Source organism: Anser brachyrhynchus (genome assembly GCF_964034855.1).
Source record: "Anser brachyrhynchus genome assembly, chromosome: 22".
Lineage (NCBI taxonomy): Eukaryota > Metazoa > Chordata > Aves > Anseriformes > Anatidae > Anser > Anser brachyrhynchus.
Window position 1 is genome coordinate 1,774,952 of NC_137715.1, and position 17,859 is coordinate 1,792,810.

General features: G+C 44.2%; 1 long non-coding RNA gene across 3 annotated transcripts; it reads left to right on the plus strand.

Moving 5' to 3' along the window:
- Nucleotides 1–3,108: 3,108 nt before the first annotated feature.
- Nucleotides 3,109–15,809, plus strand: LOC308181413. Of its 3 annotated transcripts, XR_013941453.1 has the most exons (4): nt 3,109–4,389; nt 5,560–10,020; nt 14,197–14,249; nt 15,776–15,809. It is a non-coding gene; the product is annotated as an uncharacterized lncRNA (long non-coding RNA). The 3 variants fall into 3 exon arrangements; XR_013941455.1 differs by lacking the exons at nt 14,197–14,249; nt 15,776–15,809 and having other exon boundaries at nt 5,560–5,724; nt 6,397–10,617; XR_013941454.1 differs by lacking the exons at nt 14,197–14,249; nt 15,776–15,809 and having other exon boundaries at nt 5,560–10,617.
- Nucleotides 15,810–17,859: the final 2,050 nt, after the last annotated feature.

Consider the following 17,859-nt stretch of genomic DNA (forward strand, 5'->3'; position numbering starts at 1 on the left):
GTAGGGAGAAGAGACCTTAAAAGGTCCACATCACCCATGGATGTGAGCTAAATAGTTTCAGAATGGTGCTACAACTTGCCTTTGCTCTGTCAGAGGGAAAAGACACTGGGATCTTTTACTGGGATCCACGGCCTCACTTTGTTCTTGTGACTTACCATGTGATTTTGGGGCCTTTTTTTAAAAAATAAATAAATAAATAAATAAATTATTCTTCTAAAGAAAACTGGCAAATTAAGGGGCAAGACCAGCCCAATCACCAGGGACAATCATGGAGATGGAGAAGTAATTTTTTTGGCCCTATTTGGGTTCCAAACCTTCAGAGAGACTGGAGAAGAGGAGGCTATTTTTTCAAAGATGTGAGACACTGAAACTGCACAAAGGAGAACCATAAACCTGAGAGGCCAGGGGAGCAAGAGGGAGAGGAGTGCTTACATCCATCCCCTTCCAAGGGAAGTTAAGTCATGGATTTGCTCTTGTGCTTTTTCTTTGCCTGGATTTCCAGTTATTTCCCATTATTTCACCTCCTTCTTTCTCCACCAACCTCCCTCTTTGAACTCCAAAATATGTGATTAATTAGAAAGAAAAGCAGCAGGAACAGCAAACCGATATATCTATGGAGTTTCTGCAGCTACTTCAGGCTGGTGTTGGGCTGGGATTTTTCTGTGTGGATGATGGCCTACAGGGGAGCTGAGCAGCCCTTTCCATGTCCCAGGGATGGGAAATGATCAGGACAAAGAAGCCCCATTGCCTTCCTGCAGAGACTGGAGCTGCCAGAGGTGGAAAGGCTCTCCCCAACATGGACATCCCATGGATGTTTCAGAAGCCAACAATGCCTCTGACTGGAATCAGAATTCAGCTCCAAACAGTTTGAAAATCCTGTGTTTTAAGGTCAAGTCGTGAACCAGCTCTCATTGCAAGGTTTGACTGCTTAAATTCATGCTAAATCTGGAGGGATCTCTTGCTGGGAAATGTAACCTGGAGAGAGGGGGAACACGGGTTAAGTTAAGGAATGAAATGAAACTGTGTCCTGGGAGTCAGGTTGTAAAAAGTTGTTACCTGGTAGTGTTCAGGCTCAGGCACTGTAAAAAGACTTTTACAAGAAAGGTTTATTTTTTGGACTGTGGGCAAAAGGGCTGTGGCGGGGAATGCAGAGGAGCCCCGCACTTCTCGGGGTCTGGCTGGACAGGACCAGAGGTGCTCATCCCAGGGTTGGTCGTCTCCAGTGCCAGTGGCAAAGCACATTAGTACCTGCTGGCAGCAAACATCGAGAGGTAGTAGTTTGGGGTTGTTTACTATGTGATTACATGATGTGGCAAAATTCCCTGTGTTTCCTCTGCCCTTGGCAGCAGGTGCTCCAAAGCCCTACACACTCTTTGCTGCAGGATTTAAGCACAAAAAAACTAAAGCAAAATACATTTCCTAAATCCTAAGGCCTGGAAAGCCATCAGCAAGGGGAGGGTATGGTAGTGGTGTCCCCTGCAGCCTATAGTATCCTTTTCTGTCACTCATTTCTGACAAACTACCAATTTTTGTTTTAAAAAAAAAGAAAAGGAAAATCATTTCTTCTAGCTGAGACACCCTGAAACCTCAACCACTGACATTTCCTTTAAAGGTTCTGTGCCCATTTCTCCTTTTTTTTTTTTTCCCCTCCCCAATTCCCCAGTGACTCACAGTTATGGAGGGACATTGAGGACAAGTGAGCAAGTGTGGGGAGTAGGGTCAAGGCTGCAGAGAGCCTGGCAGTAAGGTGGGGATTGTAGTGGTCAGTTCTCTTGGCCACTCTTCTTTTGTCTCCCAGATGGCTGAAAGCACCACTGGCTGACACTTTGGACTGTACAGTCAATGTGCAAAGCAGTTCTGGACTTTGATCCCTGGGGAAAGGAGAGGGTAGAGTGTGAATGGAAAAGGGCATCCCCAAGGGACCACAGTGCAGAATCAGACCCTGGAGGAGGTCTGATTTTTATTTTTTTTTCATTTTTGTGAAGGACTTTTGGCTACATTCCCTGTGCAGTGCAAAGGCCCATTGAGAGCACAAGTGCAAAACTGTTTGGAAGAGGAGATGGGAGGTAGAAAGATGCTGAAATGGGGAAAAACACCACAACTCCATAGCTCACAGCTGCAGCTCAGATAACTCTGGGGAGCTGAGTCCTGCACACTGCTCCAGGTCAGTCCTGACTGCTGGAGGGGAGCACTAGTGTTGGAGACCACTGAAAAAGGGTCAGATATCCTTCTGGGGCTCCAAGTGTTTCCAAAATGCCCTTCGTTTTGGTTGTTTTAAAGCAGAGGTTGGTTTTGGTTTTCGGAGCTTTTTTTTCCTATATGAGGTTTTGGTTTATATTTGTAATTTCCAAAATCTGTAAAATCCCTCCCCTTCCATAACTCTTTTTGAAAGAATTGCCCATTACTAGCTACTAGAATCAGCATAGTTTTATTTTTGAGATCATGTTGTTAATTCAGAACCAAATGTGACTGTAAAGTATCTCCTCCCAGCATGAGCTTTAATAGGTTTCCACCAACACCCTGTCCCCGCAGGCTTAATTCCAGAAGAGAAGGTGTGTTGCAAGTGAAGGAATTGGATAAATAGATTCTAACGAGGAACCATTTTTTCCCTTTTCTTCATGCTCCCAGTCCGCGTCGTTTTGGAAACGGTGCCTTCAACCATCGGAAACCTGCTGTTGTGGTTAGGATTTTTTTCTTTGCAATTACAGCTCTGCAGAGGATTGTGCCACAAAGCATCATTTTTCTTAAAGACAGAGTCAAAATTAATTCACTGTGATTGTTAAATTGCCTTGTGTGGCCAGGCATTTAATCCCGTGTATAAATCCTTACTGAAGAGAGAGGGAGCAGACGGGGCACGGCCCTCCAAGGCAATCTGGGTTTCCCCTGTGTGTTGGACAAGCCCTAAAGCAAACCCCAAAATTGGACGGAGTCCCCCAGCCCCGGCTAGGAAGGCTTAGGGTCCTCATCCAGACACCCACCAAGACCCTGAATTCCTGCCGAAAGGGGCGAGGAAAAAAAAAAAAAAAAAAAAAAAGGCTAAGTCGTAGCATGTAGGGCACAGGCGGGAGAACAGGGGCGAGGGCTGTTCCCCCCACCCCCCCACCCTGTGTCCGTGCAGAGCCGCGGGCCGCGATTTTTCCGCGAGCGGCGCGGTTTGGGAAGGGTGAGGTGGGGCGGGGGGACCCTTCCCGGCGTCTCCCGGCCTTCGGGTGCCCCGTGCCACAAGAAGGGAGGGAGAAGCCCCAGCCCGGAGGCTAGGTGATCTTTCCTTCCCTGAGAGTGCTACGGTCTTTTTGCATTTAATATTTAATATTCAATATTCCCCTCTCCCTCCTCCACCGCACGTAGATGTGTGCAGCCTGCAAGCACAGTACACTGCAGGGAGGTGAGGATTTGTCCTTTGAGCCTGTGGGGACCGAGCTGAGCCCTCCTCTACGGCAAAAGCTTCGAGGCCGGCTTGCAAACGCCGCGTTGAGTGCACTCAGCTGGGGGTCAACTTTCGCAAAAGGACTTTTTCTCCTCTCTGTTTTTCAGGATAGGTTTTTGTGCTTTGGCACAACCACAGGCTTCCGCTTCATCTCCGCAAGACCTTTCTCAGAATAGCCGCCACCCCAAAAATGGGGAGGCTGGAAATAGAGGTGTCAGCAAGCTGCGTCGGAATCGAGTGAGTGGGGAGGAGCGAAAGGAAAGTCGGCGTTAGCTGCGGCCGCATGTCCTCAAATTAAAAAATACATATCCACCCCCTGCAAACCAGTGAAGTTTCCCATTAAAATTGACACCAGGGGATGGTCTTAGCAGTCTCGTCCGCCTCGGATTGGTGAGCCCTCCGGAAGCCTCTTGCACACGCATTTTTTAACAGATAAGTCAATCGCCAGAGACTTGCCCCCTTCTTCCCTCCACTTTATCCTAAAATACCTTTTTGCAAAGCCAGAGCCCGCTCCCCTAGCCGTGCTGGCAGCTGCGTCTTCCTCCTCTGCATTCTACCCTCCGCTCAAGGCTCCTCATTGCAAAGAGGGGTGTGTGCGCGTGTGTGTGTGTGTTTGTGTGTGCGTGTTCGTGTGTGTGTGCGTGTGCGTGTGTTCCTCCCCTTGCACCTTCCTTGGGGTGCAAATCAGCCGGGACTGTGGTTCCCCGCACCGTGCTTTCCCCACCGAGCCCGCAGGTTCCCAGGAGCCGCTTGAGCACGTTCCCCAGCTGCAGGCGGCTGTCTTTGGGAAGGTGGCTTCGCACCCGCTGGGTCGCACGCTGCAAGTGGGGATTTTGAGGTGCCCGTTGTGCTGGACCCTGATTGTGGACCGGGGGAAAGTAAAAAAGAAGATGTCCTTTTGCGGCAGGAAGCTCCATCTTTAGACAGGTCTAAAGATGCTAAAACATCACAAGAAATCCAAGGTGGGTAGAACTAATAAATAAAAATTAAACTCCCCTCCCTAGGTTTTATAGCGGACGAAGGCAAACAATCAGGAATTAACGATGAACAGGCAAAGCCGGCAGTTTGCCGTCAGACTAGAATGGTTTCGTCTAGACTGCTAAACAGGGGGAGGGAGAGTGCTTTTTTTTACCTTCGTTAACACAATGGCCTTTTAGTTAAAAATTAATTTACAGCACCCTCGCTCACAACCCAGACTCACGTTCAACCAGAAGGAGTCTCTAGGAAAGAACTGAAAAAAAATAAAAAATTTTTAAAAATAGCAGGAGCTGGGGAAGGTTTGCTAGGTTGTAACAAGTGGTGGAAGGATGCCTCTGCGAAGGAGAGGGGCTGCCTTTATTTATTCATTCCCCGTATATGTTTTTGTTTTGTTTTGTTTTTTCCGGGGAGGCGGGGGGGACACTTTAAAAAAAAAAAAGTAAAAAGAGAAGGCACAGAGTAAAATAATTGAACAGGTAAGTCATTGCTGGATTCGACCTCTCCGGGAGACTGGGGAGGGATGTGTTTTTCGTAACGTGTTGGTCTTTTTACACTTTCCCACACGTAGATTCCCGAGAATACTTTATCCTCCTCATCAACTACAGAAGTCCGGATAGAAAACTGTTACACGGCTCTCTGGACGGGCGAGCAGCCCGTTTGCTTATTTTCCCTTTTCTTTGTTTTTAATGATAAATCAATTCTCCGTCTTCTAAAAGTTCAGGCTCTCTTTTAAAACAAAGATCAGACGCAAAACTGCTTTGTTTGTAATCCCCCTTCTCCACGCGTCTGTATCTCTGTTGGGAGTTTTGACTATTATTTGTCACGGTTCCGACTCTTCATCAGCAGCACAATTTATTTGTTTATGTATATGGCTAAAACCACTAACCTGCGCCATCGACTCGGGGAACGGATTGTAAATGAAAGGCAACCGCGTCGCAGCTCCAAGCACACCGCAGAGAAATCGCACTTGGTGCAAGGCTGGGAAAATCTTCTGGAATAAATCCCCCAAATTAGTGGTTGCCTCGCCTAGTGCCTACCTAGTTAAAATATAATAACAGTAATGCAACCCACAGCTTCTTCGCATGACTCTTCTATTTTCACCGTTGTCCTTTCTCCTTCCACTTTTTTTTTTTTTTTCCTCTGATGATTCTTAGAGCCTAGCGTTTGGATGGGAGGGAAGGCTGCTTGCTAGACTTGAAATTTAAAGTTCGTTTCGACAAGATTGCCAAGTCCACTTGCTGAGGAGGACTCAGCCTTTTATGCTGCCATGTATTTCTCTCCGTGTGCATAAACTTGTGTCCGTCCGCAGCGATGTAGAGGTAGGAAAGCAGTTGTGCCGCAATGAGGTACCTTTAAATTTAATTTTCTGTCCCTTCCCTGCTTTACGGATTTCTAATAACAATGTTGGAAACCAGAGAAGAAATCTCTTTAAGTCTCCGGGACAGAGGGCTTACGTAAATAATTGAAGGTAACCGGGCTTAATTACATTTCATAACAAATGGATAGAATAGGAAGAAGTGCAGTATTTTATTGAAGGGAGCACCCAGTGCTGGATATATTTCTGTTGTTCCTTTCTAGATATTTTTTATCAAGATTGCTCTTTAATTTTTAAAACATAAATAAGCATAATTAAACATAATTCTAAATACCCCGACATATAGCAATTAAAAAATGGGAATATTTTTTTAAATAAATTATCGCATGAATTGTTGGACCAATAAGAACTTGGTAAAGCGAGAGGTTTGATGTCAGAAAATTAAATTCGCTTTACCGATAGGTTTCGTATCTGACTCTAGGCTTGTTCAAAATATTTTATGTGTTGACAGCCAGCGTAAAGTTTCTGACTCTTGTACCTGCTGCTAGATTACTTATTAGGGTTCTGCCCTTAACCACTCCGCCCATAGCTTCTATTGTGAATTAAGGTCTCATTTGATTAACTTAGAAGGTTTGCCGTATCTGTGGACACTAATAAAATTATTATTTTTTTAAAGTGAAGCACCCCTGCCGTTCCCCGTCCCAGGGTAACGATGCCGTTTTGGGTCCGGGACCCTGCAGCCGGGCCGGGCTGTGAATCCGCGGCGGGGGCAGAACACCTGGAATGGGGCCGAGTTCAACCGTGAACCTGCAAAGGCAGCTTCGGCATCTCCAGACACCCTAAATTAAGTTCGAGAATTTGGGGAAAATGCTCACGTCTTTGCTCGCTGATGAGATGTGTTATCGTTTTGCTTCTCTACACAGCCTACAATTCCAGTTCGCCCTGAAAAGAAAGTTATTGAGATAGGTGTGACCGAGCTCACTCTATCTTTTTGTTCCTATTAATTGGAGTTTTCCAGCAGTGAAGGGGACATTATCTTGCCCGGATTCTGCTTTTATTTCCGGGACTTTGCATAGTTTGCTTTCCTTAATTCCACAGGAAGTGGGTGCCGAGAGACAGAGGGGAAGGCGCTCCCGGGGCACTGCAGGGGCACGCCTGAGCCAGTCCTTGTTTTTGTTGTTGTTGTTGTTTTCCTGGACTAATGACTCCGTCTGATTGAGGGTTTAGTCTATAAAATCAGGGTCTCCGTCTCTCCTTGATCTCAGGAAGAGCCTGGACGGCCACTCACACCGATATCGGGAGGGGAAAAAACAGAACGAAAAAGCAAAACCTCCAGCCCAGTCCCGACGGGGAGGGCCGGCGGTCGGGCCGAGGGGCTCCCACTTCACCCCACCTCGCGTCTCCCTTGCCCGGAGGGAAAGTTTTCCGCAGCAAGCATCCGGGGAGGTGCCGCCCTCGGGACTTGACTTCTCCCCATCGGAGCAGATTGCTGAGCCCGCGTACCCCGGCGAGGAGAACCGCACAAACAGAGCTGCTCTGGTGCAGTTTTTGGCCGTGTTTTAGGCGGCCCACGGCTCAGTCTCGCACCTCACTTCGGAGCAGGACCCAGGACTTCTGTCCCCTCGACATCACGGGGCCGCCGCAGGGTGGTGGGGGGAGGATCGCTGCACTCCTCGTACCAGCTCCTCGCCGTTGGCTCCCTGCCGGTCACCTTGGCTAGAGGCCGTGGCACCCTGGATGCCCCGCGCACTCCCACCCCGCCCCGGAATTACCGGCGTAAACCTGGCTCCCAGGTGGCTTCTGCCCCCACCTGGGAACATGCCGCGGGGAGTGGGCTTCAGAGAAACGACTTTAATGCAGCCTTCCTTAAGGCAGAATGACTAATTTTTATCCCAAAAAATCTTTTCTCTCTTTACCTCTTTGCTTTTCCTTTCTTTCGCAGAGAGAGAGAGAAAGGGAGGGAGGGAGGGAAGGAAGTAAAGAAAGAAAGAAGAAATAAAGTGAAAACGTTTGTGTTCTATTTGTCAGAGGAAACAAAGGCTGCACCTCTAGCTGGCAGCTGGCTGGCGCGGAGGGCGGCGGGGCCGGGGGCAGCGCGGCTCTCGGGCTGATCCCGGCCAGCGAGCGCCGCCCCGAGGCCACCGAGGCGCCGGCTCCGCTGCCGCCAGGAGCGGCGAAACTCCCAGCGAGGGTGGCCGCCAGTCCCGGCCAGTTTCTGCCGTGGACAAGTGGTTAAATACAGCCTCAGTCAGCGGACGGGAGATAACTTTTTAATAATTATTATTTATTGCTTATGGTTTATGCTTTTTACTGGAGTTATAATGATTCAAGCATTATCTCTCTCTCTCTCTCTCTCTCTTTTTTTTTTTTTTCAATGGGTAGTTAAGAAATATCACAGTGCAGTTTTCCTCGCATTGCTTTGTATCTTTTGGTCCAATGGATAGCTAGAAGAAAGAGAGAAAGAGCCCACACCGAGCTGTTTCCCATTCACATGCAGTCCAGTGAGGTGGAGAGGGAGGACAGAAGGAGGGATTAAGGCCAATTTTTTAATCTTTTTCCTGTAACTGCGACAAGCTCCTCCCGTTTGTAACGTGCTCTTCTTGGGAATATCTGTATGATTCCTAAGGAGCAGACACCAACTACCCCCAAAGGCTAATGCTGATGAATAGAAACTGTGAAAAACAGCTACTATAACCTCATTTTAATAAAAATACTGCTTTGTGAGCACCTAAGTAAGTCACAAAGAATCCCTTAATGATATCTTGAGATTCAGTGCCATTTCACTTAGATAATCTTTAATAGATTTTTCTATCATGTAACGGTGTATGTGTGTGTAATGGATACGTACACATATATATATTTACTGATATATGCTCATGCAAACACTTGAAATCCCCCTATTCCAGCCTATTAATTATTTTAGCACTTATTCCCCTGACAAGCAGAAGTTATCTTATAGCTAAGACATCCATTTACTGTCTAAGAGCTCTAACTTGCCGCTGACGTCTAAATTTAAAATGTCTTTTAAACTTTAGCATCGTCCAGAAGGGGAAAAAAGATCTCATTACCTTAAAATATTATTCCAGCCAAAGAATTAAAGCTAATACATCACCTACTTTTTTTTCCTTTTTCTTCCTTCCATTTTTTTAAACCAATTGTTATTTATTTTAAACATAATCGTGAAATTAAATGGCACATGCAGTTTTGTTTTTCATGTTTAACTTGAGTGGCTTTCCTTATTTATGTTTTCCATTTGCAGCTGGGGGAGGGCTTCATTTCCTTTTCAAGTTGCAACAGTGAAAGCTCTGTTATATATATACATTCCTCCTGCTTGATTTGTCTGAAAGAAAGAGCTTTTAGTAGAGCTTTTAGTAGTACGAGTTCAAGTGTGACTACAACTTTTGGTTTACAGATTCTATTGGCATAAAAAGTGCAGCAATGTGTCCTAGTGAGGTTTTTAAATCATCTTTGCAGGAAATAGAAAATATTCAACAAATTGTAAACATATTGTAGATGTGATACATGTAAGTATACTAGACTGTACGTATACGTCCCTGGAAACATCATATCTACAGACCACAGGAACGTAGTACTATAGGTTCCTAAATTAATAGGTAAATATAACTGAACTTTAAGAGTAAACTTAAAATGCATTCCCTCCACAAGTTTGATTAAAACTTGAACCTGTGTATATTTGTGTACCAGAATGGTGAGAAAGAGAAAAACGATGATTTGTGAAGTAACAGAAAAATCTATATTCATTTCAAGCTGTACCCTTTACGAAGACACGGAATCAGACGATCTTTTCTCCCCTCGAGCATTTAGAGACCTCTAACCTAACAACATAAAAGTAAAAACCCAAGCTGCACAACATTCTCGCCCAGAAGACTTTTTTTCCCCTTTCTATTATCTTTTAAATGTTTGTTTGTTTGTTTGTTTTTCCTGGGGGTGGTTGTTCTTTGTGGGCTTGTTTGTTTGTTTTCTCATTCTGCCCTGTCTTTCTGCTCCCCGCCCGATGTGGTGTAAACTGTTTGAAGTTCAACAACATGGCTAAGTTTTATTGTATTTCCGGTACAATAGATTTATATACCGTCCTATCCAGTCTTTTAAAGGCTTTTCAAATGAAATGAAGTTAAGTTATAGACAAGTTTCTGGCTCCTGCGTGTATCTCTTGAACTCGGTGAATTTGCTTCTTCAATGAACTTTTAAACTTCACTAAACATGCACTTTCGGGACGGCTGTCTTATTGTCTTCCATTTAGTTATTTAATTCACTTGAGGACAAAACACGATTTTACAAGGTAAGACTTTGACTTTATTTTATATATTTAAATAAGTGTGTGTGTATGTGTTTGTGACACGAAGGGACCTAACCTGATAATCTGGGGATGTTTGTTCCATTTTTGCCGAACGAAAACTTTTGTTATTTCTGCCAAAATTCCACCGCGGAGGTTGCTCGGAGCTCAGCAAGGCCCTCGGGGCCTGCACGCCTTCTATCTCCTCTCCTTGGCTTTAATTCTTCTTTCTATCACCACCAAGTCATTACTCTATAACTTGTTCTTCCAGCACATGGTGCACGTCGGAGGGAGGAAAGAACAAATTAAGTTTCTCGGAGTTGTTATTTGCACCTATAAAATAGTCTCAATGACGCTTTTTCTCATTTTACTTGATTTATATGTCCTTGGCTTCTTTTTTCTTTAAATGAATCACCTTATACATGCATTCATGGGATGAGAATATGAATTAATAGCATTATTATTATTATTATTATTATTATTATTATTATTATTATTATTATTATTATTATTATTCCGGAACTCACGGCTTTGACTTCATTTTCTTCCCTGTGGAAAGTTTTCCAAACGTTAATGATTTTAGATTAAAAAATAATAATATTATCATAATAGTGTTTTAATATGAAGTCTTGATGAATCAGCTTGAAATCGGAAAGGATCCTCTAAAGTAGATTTCCAAAGGAGGTGGGGGAAGAACTTTGGGAATTTTTAGTCTTTTTTTATAGCCTCGATAATCGCTTGTTTCTCAAAGTCAATAGCATTTTACTGTTTCCTCTGGTCTATTTGTAAACTATTTGTAAAGTCCTGCAGGAGGGATCTGCTGTAGACACTGTACATAGGAAATCATTTGAATAGTTATTTCGTGAAATCGTAGGGGTTTTATTTCGTCTTTGAAAAGATCCTTTTGTTGCTTTTGTTTCCTAGCAACTGTTTTCTATTATAAAAGTTCAGATTGCAGATGATGTCAAACAAAATGGCCGCCCAGGCGCCTTTCTTGGTAATTTTAGCCTTTGACCCAAGAATGAACTAGAACTGCTCTGTGAATTAGGTAGTTTCATGTTGTTGGGCTTTTAGTTTTAAACACAAGAACATCGAACTACCTGATTTACTCCAGTTATCCTCCTCGGTGTGTTTGCTGAGGGCAGCCGTGCAGGGCGGGGGCCGGCCTTATCCCCCCGTCCCGGACCGGAGCGCAGCGGCCCCGGGCGCGGAGCCGCCGCCCCCCGCCCCTGGTGCAGACCACGCCGCTGCCGGGCCCCAGCACCGGGCACCGCCGGGCAGGGGTGCTAGTTTCTTTGTTTGAATCCCCGTTTCGGGGACCTTTTGCGGGACAGCGCAGTCATGGCCCAAATAATAAAGAGCTTACTAAAGGTCTAACTAGGCTGCGGCGCCGCTCAGAGGCCCAAATCCCTCTCCTCAGAAGCAAGCAGTCTTGTGTTATCAAGCCTCTCTGTGCAATGACGTGTGGCCGTCGAATAAAACATATACATACAAAATACGTAAAATATACACAGAGTTGTAAAGTAATTTTAGTGCTTCTTATTTTAGTAGCTGTGATCTACACCACTGTGTAAAGGGTAAAATGTGGGATTAGGGAACGCCGAAGAACTGTGACCAGTTGATGAGTTTAATTGTCCCAGTTGACAAGATAAGTTTATTAAAGGCCCCGCTGCACATCTCCGCAGGGCTTCACATTTGTCATTTCACTGGCAATGCTATAGGTATCAGGACAGCGAGCAGGTCTCTATGGCTTCTCCTATTGAGGTAAAAACACCCGACTTAGCCATACTTGTTGGATATCGAATTCATTGTCCTATTTGGTCTCTGAGGAGCTCCTGCATCTCGTAGGAAACATGCCTACGTCTTCAGAGACTAAGTGTATAAAGGCGCAGTCTGTAGGCGTGCACCCGTGCACAGGCGCGTGTCAGCTGCACACAGCTGAGCGCTCAGCGCTCTGAAAGCTCATCTCCGGGCCCCAAATGCACCATCTTTAGACTTAAGCTAGAAGCACGCCTGCGAAGTTCACTTAATGAAAGGGTTCAGATGGTATCAGAAATGTCCACAGACACTTTTTCCACATCCTTCTCCCGTATTTCAAAGTGTTGTATGTGGGAATACGCTAATTTTATTGTATTTTATTCCAAACGAACGAGCAAACAAACAAAATCAGTGTGAATGTGAGAAAGAGGGAGCGCAGAGAGCTTTATGTGTCAGCTTGTGTGGTTGAAGTCTACCCATTCCTTTTGGACCCATCTACTTTCTACAAACTGGAAGCTCGTAGAGTGGTGTGTGTGTTACCACTCAGCTCGTGGAAGCAATTTTCCCTGCATTGGTGTTTAAAATATCCATAAAAACAAGTTTAGCATGGTCTAGGCCACGGCTAAATAAGCTTGCGACTGCATGTCCCTTCGAGGTTTGAAGAATTAAACTCTGAAACGGTATCCAGGATCTAAACCACCATCTGCTGCTACATTCCGTGGCCGATGGATTACTTGGGAATTTTTTTTTCTCTCTTTTTTTTTTTTTTTTCCCATTCGGAGTGTTAAAACACAACGAAAACAAACAAACAAAAAATTGTATAGGTTGTAGTCCGGTGTGTGCTTATTCCCGAAGCTGGTGATTGTAGCGCGCATATTGCCTATCTCTCCTATTAAACAAACAGCCACTCCAAGGGGAGGAGAGGGAAAGTCAAACAGCGTAAAATAGCTCGGAGTTTTCTACCTAATTCACCAGCCCTGTGACTCCTTCCTTGGAAACAACGTGCTACTTGTGCCCTGACTCAAAGCCCTTAAACGGAAAAGGACAATCTGGGAAAGTTAATCATAAACTATTCGGTAATAATGTCCCCACAGGCAACCACTAACCTGCCTTGTAAATGTCTGGGCTTCTGATTTTGATCTCCCTCCTACCCACGTAAATACAGGAAGCAAGGGCCAGGGAGGAGAATGGGGACACAGAGCTGGGACAGACCAGAATCAGGCCCAGGGGGGTCTGTATTACTGCCTGAAATCGGGAACTGGGACTCATTTCCCCAGGCTTTGGGAAAGGACTAGGGAGAGGAGGGTGAGATAGGCTGGTCCCGCTTGTCCCACAGGCACGGCTACCTCTGGAGCGGTTTGTTTCTCTTTTCCGAATTAGAAAGATAAGAACGACCTTACCTGGAGAAGGAGCTGTGTGGGGATAGCTAAAAAATCCTCCGCGTATTAATTGTCTCTTTTGAGACATGGTACGCACTTCTGCTCTAAGAGACAACGAGCAACTGTGGTTAATGTAACAAATTTCCCCCAAGTTGCTCTCCTGCCAAGGTCCAGTCTGTCTGATATTACCCGACTCAGGATGAGTTTTAATTAGGGGCAAAACTGTAGTGAAAAGAGCCTATCTATAAGAAGCTCCACCTTTTATTTTCCTGAGGCTCAAGGTACGGATTTTACTGGAACTCTTCCATGAGTACTTAGTTCTTGTACCTGTACTTCTACTTTCACACCCTCCTCCCCCGCCTGGGGTAGGAGCGGCAGATATCTCACCCCGATGGGCTGTTACTTCCCTTCCTTCCAGATGAATGCGGTTTGGAAGATTTTTCGGGGGGCTCCAGTTATATCGTGGTGACCCCAAAGTAGATCCCGGTCTCAGGGAAGGGGAATGAGCAGCAGTTGCACCAGCAGCTCCCGGGGTGTAAAACCTGCGGCAGCAGGAGCGAGGCAGGCGTCCAGCTATTTTATGGGGGTTGAATATTATTTCAATGAGGGAGGCGGGGGGGAGTTAGTCTAGTAGCCAGAAAGTGGGTTCCCGAACAACAATCAAACTTTATTTTAACTTTCCTCCACCTTCCCCTTTCAAATGCCGTTTCAAATGCACATACGCTTTTGCTTTACAGGGGATCTAAATGCTTTATTAACTGCTGAGATTACAAACCTCATTTGAAATGGTGTTTTAGCCAGAGTGTACTTTTGGTTCTTGGAAAATTTCCAACATGTGTAACTTGTTTTTGCTTCTCTTCAGACAAGGAATTCCTCCCCCCCTCTCGACGCCCCCCCCCCCCCCCCCCGCACACACACGCTCCCTTTACGGATTTTTAACAGACGGCAGCATTCAAACTGAGAGCCTGCACAGGAAATGGCAAAGGTAGATCTTTCTGCTTTTAGGCTACAGAAACTTATTTCACTTTTTTTTTTTTTTTTCCAGAGGTTTTACTCTTCAAGAGAGATTTTTTGTTGCACTCTCGTGAGTTTGGAAGGGTATGTGACTAAAGTTTATTTCTCTTAGACCCATGTAAAAGTATCATACATAAATTATTTGCTTTATGCTGAGTTTTTATTTATGTTTCCTGGCTTTAAAAGGTTGTTGTTGTTATTATTATTAATATTATTATTACTGAATGTTTTTATGGCCTAAAATAAACGCTCATCCCTTTGAAAGCTGGGTAACCTCTGAATCTGGTCTCCAGACTCTCTATAGCCATGAAGTTCACGCTCAGCTTTTATCCTCTCTAGCTTATCCTTATCGACTTCAAAAACTAAACTGAAAAGCATAGTGAAAGCACTGCCGAAAGTAACGCACGTTACACACTGATGACACGTTGGCCTCTGAGTCTTAAGATTCTAATAGAACCCCCCTAGTTCTGTCCTGTCTTCAGTGCAGGAGAAAGCTCTGCAGCCCCCAGTCTCCTCCTCCTTCTTCATATCAGTGATAAAGAGGCAAAAATATCTGGAAGAAGGTGCCAGTTCTCATTAATGAGAACAACAGTCTTTAAAAAGTGCCTAAATATATTTCAGGCAAGAAATAAATTATCTTATATATATATATATATATTTATTATGCCAAAACTTATACATCAGTAAATAATGGCAGCTGAACAGACTTAAAATCTGCATATTTTGAATGTATTTTATATTTGGTAGTTTTCAGCGTAGAAATGGCAAGCCAAAGAGCTGTTTGTTAAGGAAGAATTTTTGCAGCTGTGTATTTCAAAGGGAAGCACTATTTGGAAATTATTCCTTCTCTCTACAAACAATAAAGATTATTTATAAGCAGCATCTGAGTTCAGAAGCCTTTGGCTTTCCATTGCAAGCTGACAATACTTCAAATTTCTCCTCACAGCCAAATACACTTGGTGCTTATTCTGAAAGCAGGAAAAAGTTTCCACTTCAGACTTTTTTAGTAACTATTTCCAGTCCCACTTCCCTTTACTAACTCTCAACAATCGCATATCTAAAATTAAGTCAGCTACGATGCAAAACGAGCAAAACTCATATCCTGTATCCTCTTGCTCAAAGATTCATCCCTGCAGCTGACTTTTAGATTCTGCTCGGAGGTCACTTTCTCTTTGGCTCTTCCTTCTCTAAGTTTTTTTGCAAACAAAAGAGCTTTTCATGCAATTTCTGATGGGCTCTATTTCGGGCTTTAAAGTATAAATGTCTACGTAACACCACCGAAACAGACAGCACCACACGACTTGGTCTCTGTAAGCGGGCAGATCTGGAATAAAATGGTAGCTTGCCTTAAGCCCCATTCAGAAAAGGCTGCAAAGAGATGAGCTATGGGGATATGCATAAAAAATAAACTACTGAACAAACGGAAACCTCCAGAGGACCAAAAGCAAATGGATTTTGCAGATCTTCTTGTGAGGTTTCCATCCACTAGGGATCTGAAAGCCCTTAGTTTCTGCCTCACAGCCATACTCATAAGAGTCTTTTCGGTTTGAATTTATATACTACAGAAAATTATATACTCACATGCTGACACAGTTCATCATTATTTATAGGAGGCGCACCAGGATTTTTTACAAGAATATATTTATTACAGGTAAGACATAGCCAATCTATCTAGCAGACAGAGAACAGGTGTTTTGCTTCAATTAACGTTCAATATTTTTGTCTAAACTTATTCAACACACTGATAACAACACGGCTGTTTATCCATCAGTTGTATAAACACTTTTCCATGAGCCAAGAGAGTTTAATCTCCACAACACACTTAAATCAGCCTTTTCCTTTTCCAAGCTCTCATAACATTTTCAGAATCCCTCCGAATCTGTTGTAAAATGTGTTGATTAAAAACAAACAAATTAACAAACACTGAAAAGCAATAGAGCCGAGAAATATGACAACATGGGCAATCAGCTCGCATTTCGTGTCTGATAACACGCGACCTTGAAATTTAAAAACTCCCTAAGTCATAAAGAAGTTAAAGAGAAGAACAAATACGACAGAAAAGTTGGAAAAAGCAGGAATTCCACCCGTCGCTCTACACAACCGTCTTTTCTGAGATGAACACTGAAGAAAAGCAGCGGTCCTGCCCCACTCTGTTCACTGGCAAGAATTCCTCTGCTTTTACTAGTTTAAACGCAAAGGGTATGAAGTGGAGTTACTTTGGATTTACTCCCGCGAAAAGGAGAAGAAAGTTTGCAAGCCAGTGGGGAGTACTCACCTGGTCACATTTACTCACGGAGGTCTTTGCAAGATCTTAGACCAGGGGCTGGAAAGGGCTCCCCAACCAGTCCTCAAACCTCACCTTGGCTGGAGACTGGAGACTGGAGACTGGATCTTTTTCTCAAGAACAGAGAGAATTTTGCTCTGGCTGGGGTGCTCTTCCTACTTTGATTGGTGCAAAAATTAAAAATAAATCTGACCTCCGGCATTAGGCTCCGGCTCTTCTTGCCCATCATCCTGATCCCCTTGATTTTTATTTTTATTATTTTAATTAAAATGAACAGCTTCTTAATAGCGCCTCTGTTAGAGGATCTCTGGTTCTGAACATGGGGAAATGTGTCCTTCCATCACGCTGCAGGGCACATACTCATGGAAAAGCACCGCTTATAGGAATAAACGAAAATCTAACAGTTTGGGTGTCGGTATTCAAGCGTCTCTATGATCTTCCTGTATCAGTAAAACACCTCTGATAGCAATTTCATACATACGTTTTGTATAGATGCGGACATCGGGAGTCATGTACGCACATGCACACACAATATCATAGAGAGAGAGCTGCGTAATAAATTTTATCCTTGGTTTCAGGTGGCTATTAACACATCCCAATGTTATTATTAGCCTGCTAATACAGACTTACATCCCTATATACTTCAGGAACGACTCGCGATGATTTATCATTGCTAGAAATCTCTTTGCCCTTCACATTAAATATCCTTCTGTTTTGGGGTGAGAAGAAGAAGGACGGAGGGGTAATAGATTAAAGGAAACGAATTGATCCAGACTGTTACAGCTGAAGTCCAGAGAAACACTTTTGCCCTGATCATACAGTGCACCTTTTCCTTAACCAACATTTACGACGCCATCAGATCATCTTGCAATAAATGCATTTGTCATAATAACTTCGTAAAACTGACCCTGTTACCCTGCATCAGACAGGATCGGAGCCGCACTGCACTATAGTCCCCTGTCAATCACTTACGTCGGTGCCGGCCAAAAAAAAAAAAAAAGAGAGAGAGAGAGAGAGAGAGAGAGAGAGAGAGAAAGAAAGGGAAGGAAGGAAGGAAGGAAGGAAGGAAGGAAGGAAGGAAGGAAGGAAGGAAGGAAGGAAGGAAGGAAGGAAGGAAGGAAGGAAGGAAGGAAGGAAGGAAGGAAGGAAGGAAGGAAGGAAGGAAGGAAGGAAGGAAGGAAGGAGAAAGAGAGAAAGAAAGCGAGAGAGAGAGAGAGAAAGAAAGAAAGAAAGAAAGAGAAAGAAAGAAAGAAAGAAAGAAAGAAAGAAAGAAAGAAAGAAAGAAAGAAAGAAAGAAAGAAAAAGAAGGAAAGAAGGAAAGAAAGAAAGAAAAAGAAAGAGAGAAGGCAGGAAGGCAGGAAGGCAGAAAGGCAGGCAGAAAGGAGGAAAGGAAGGAAGGAAGGAAGGAAC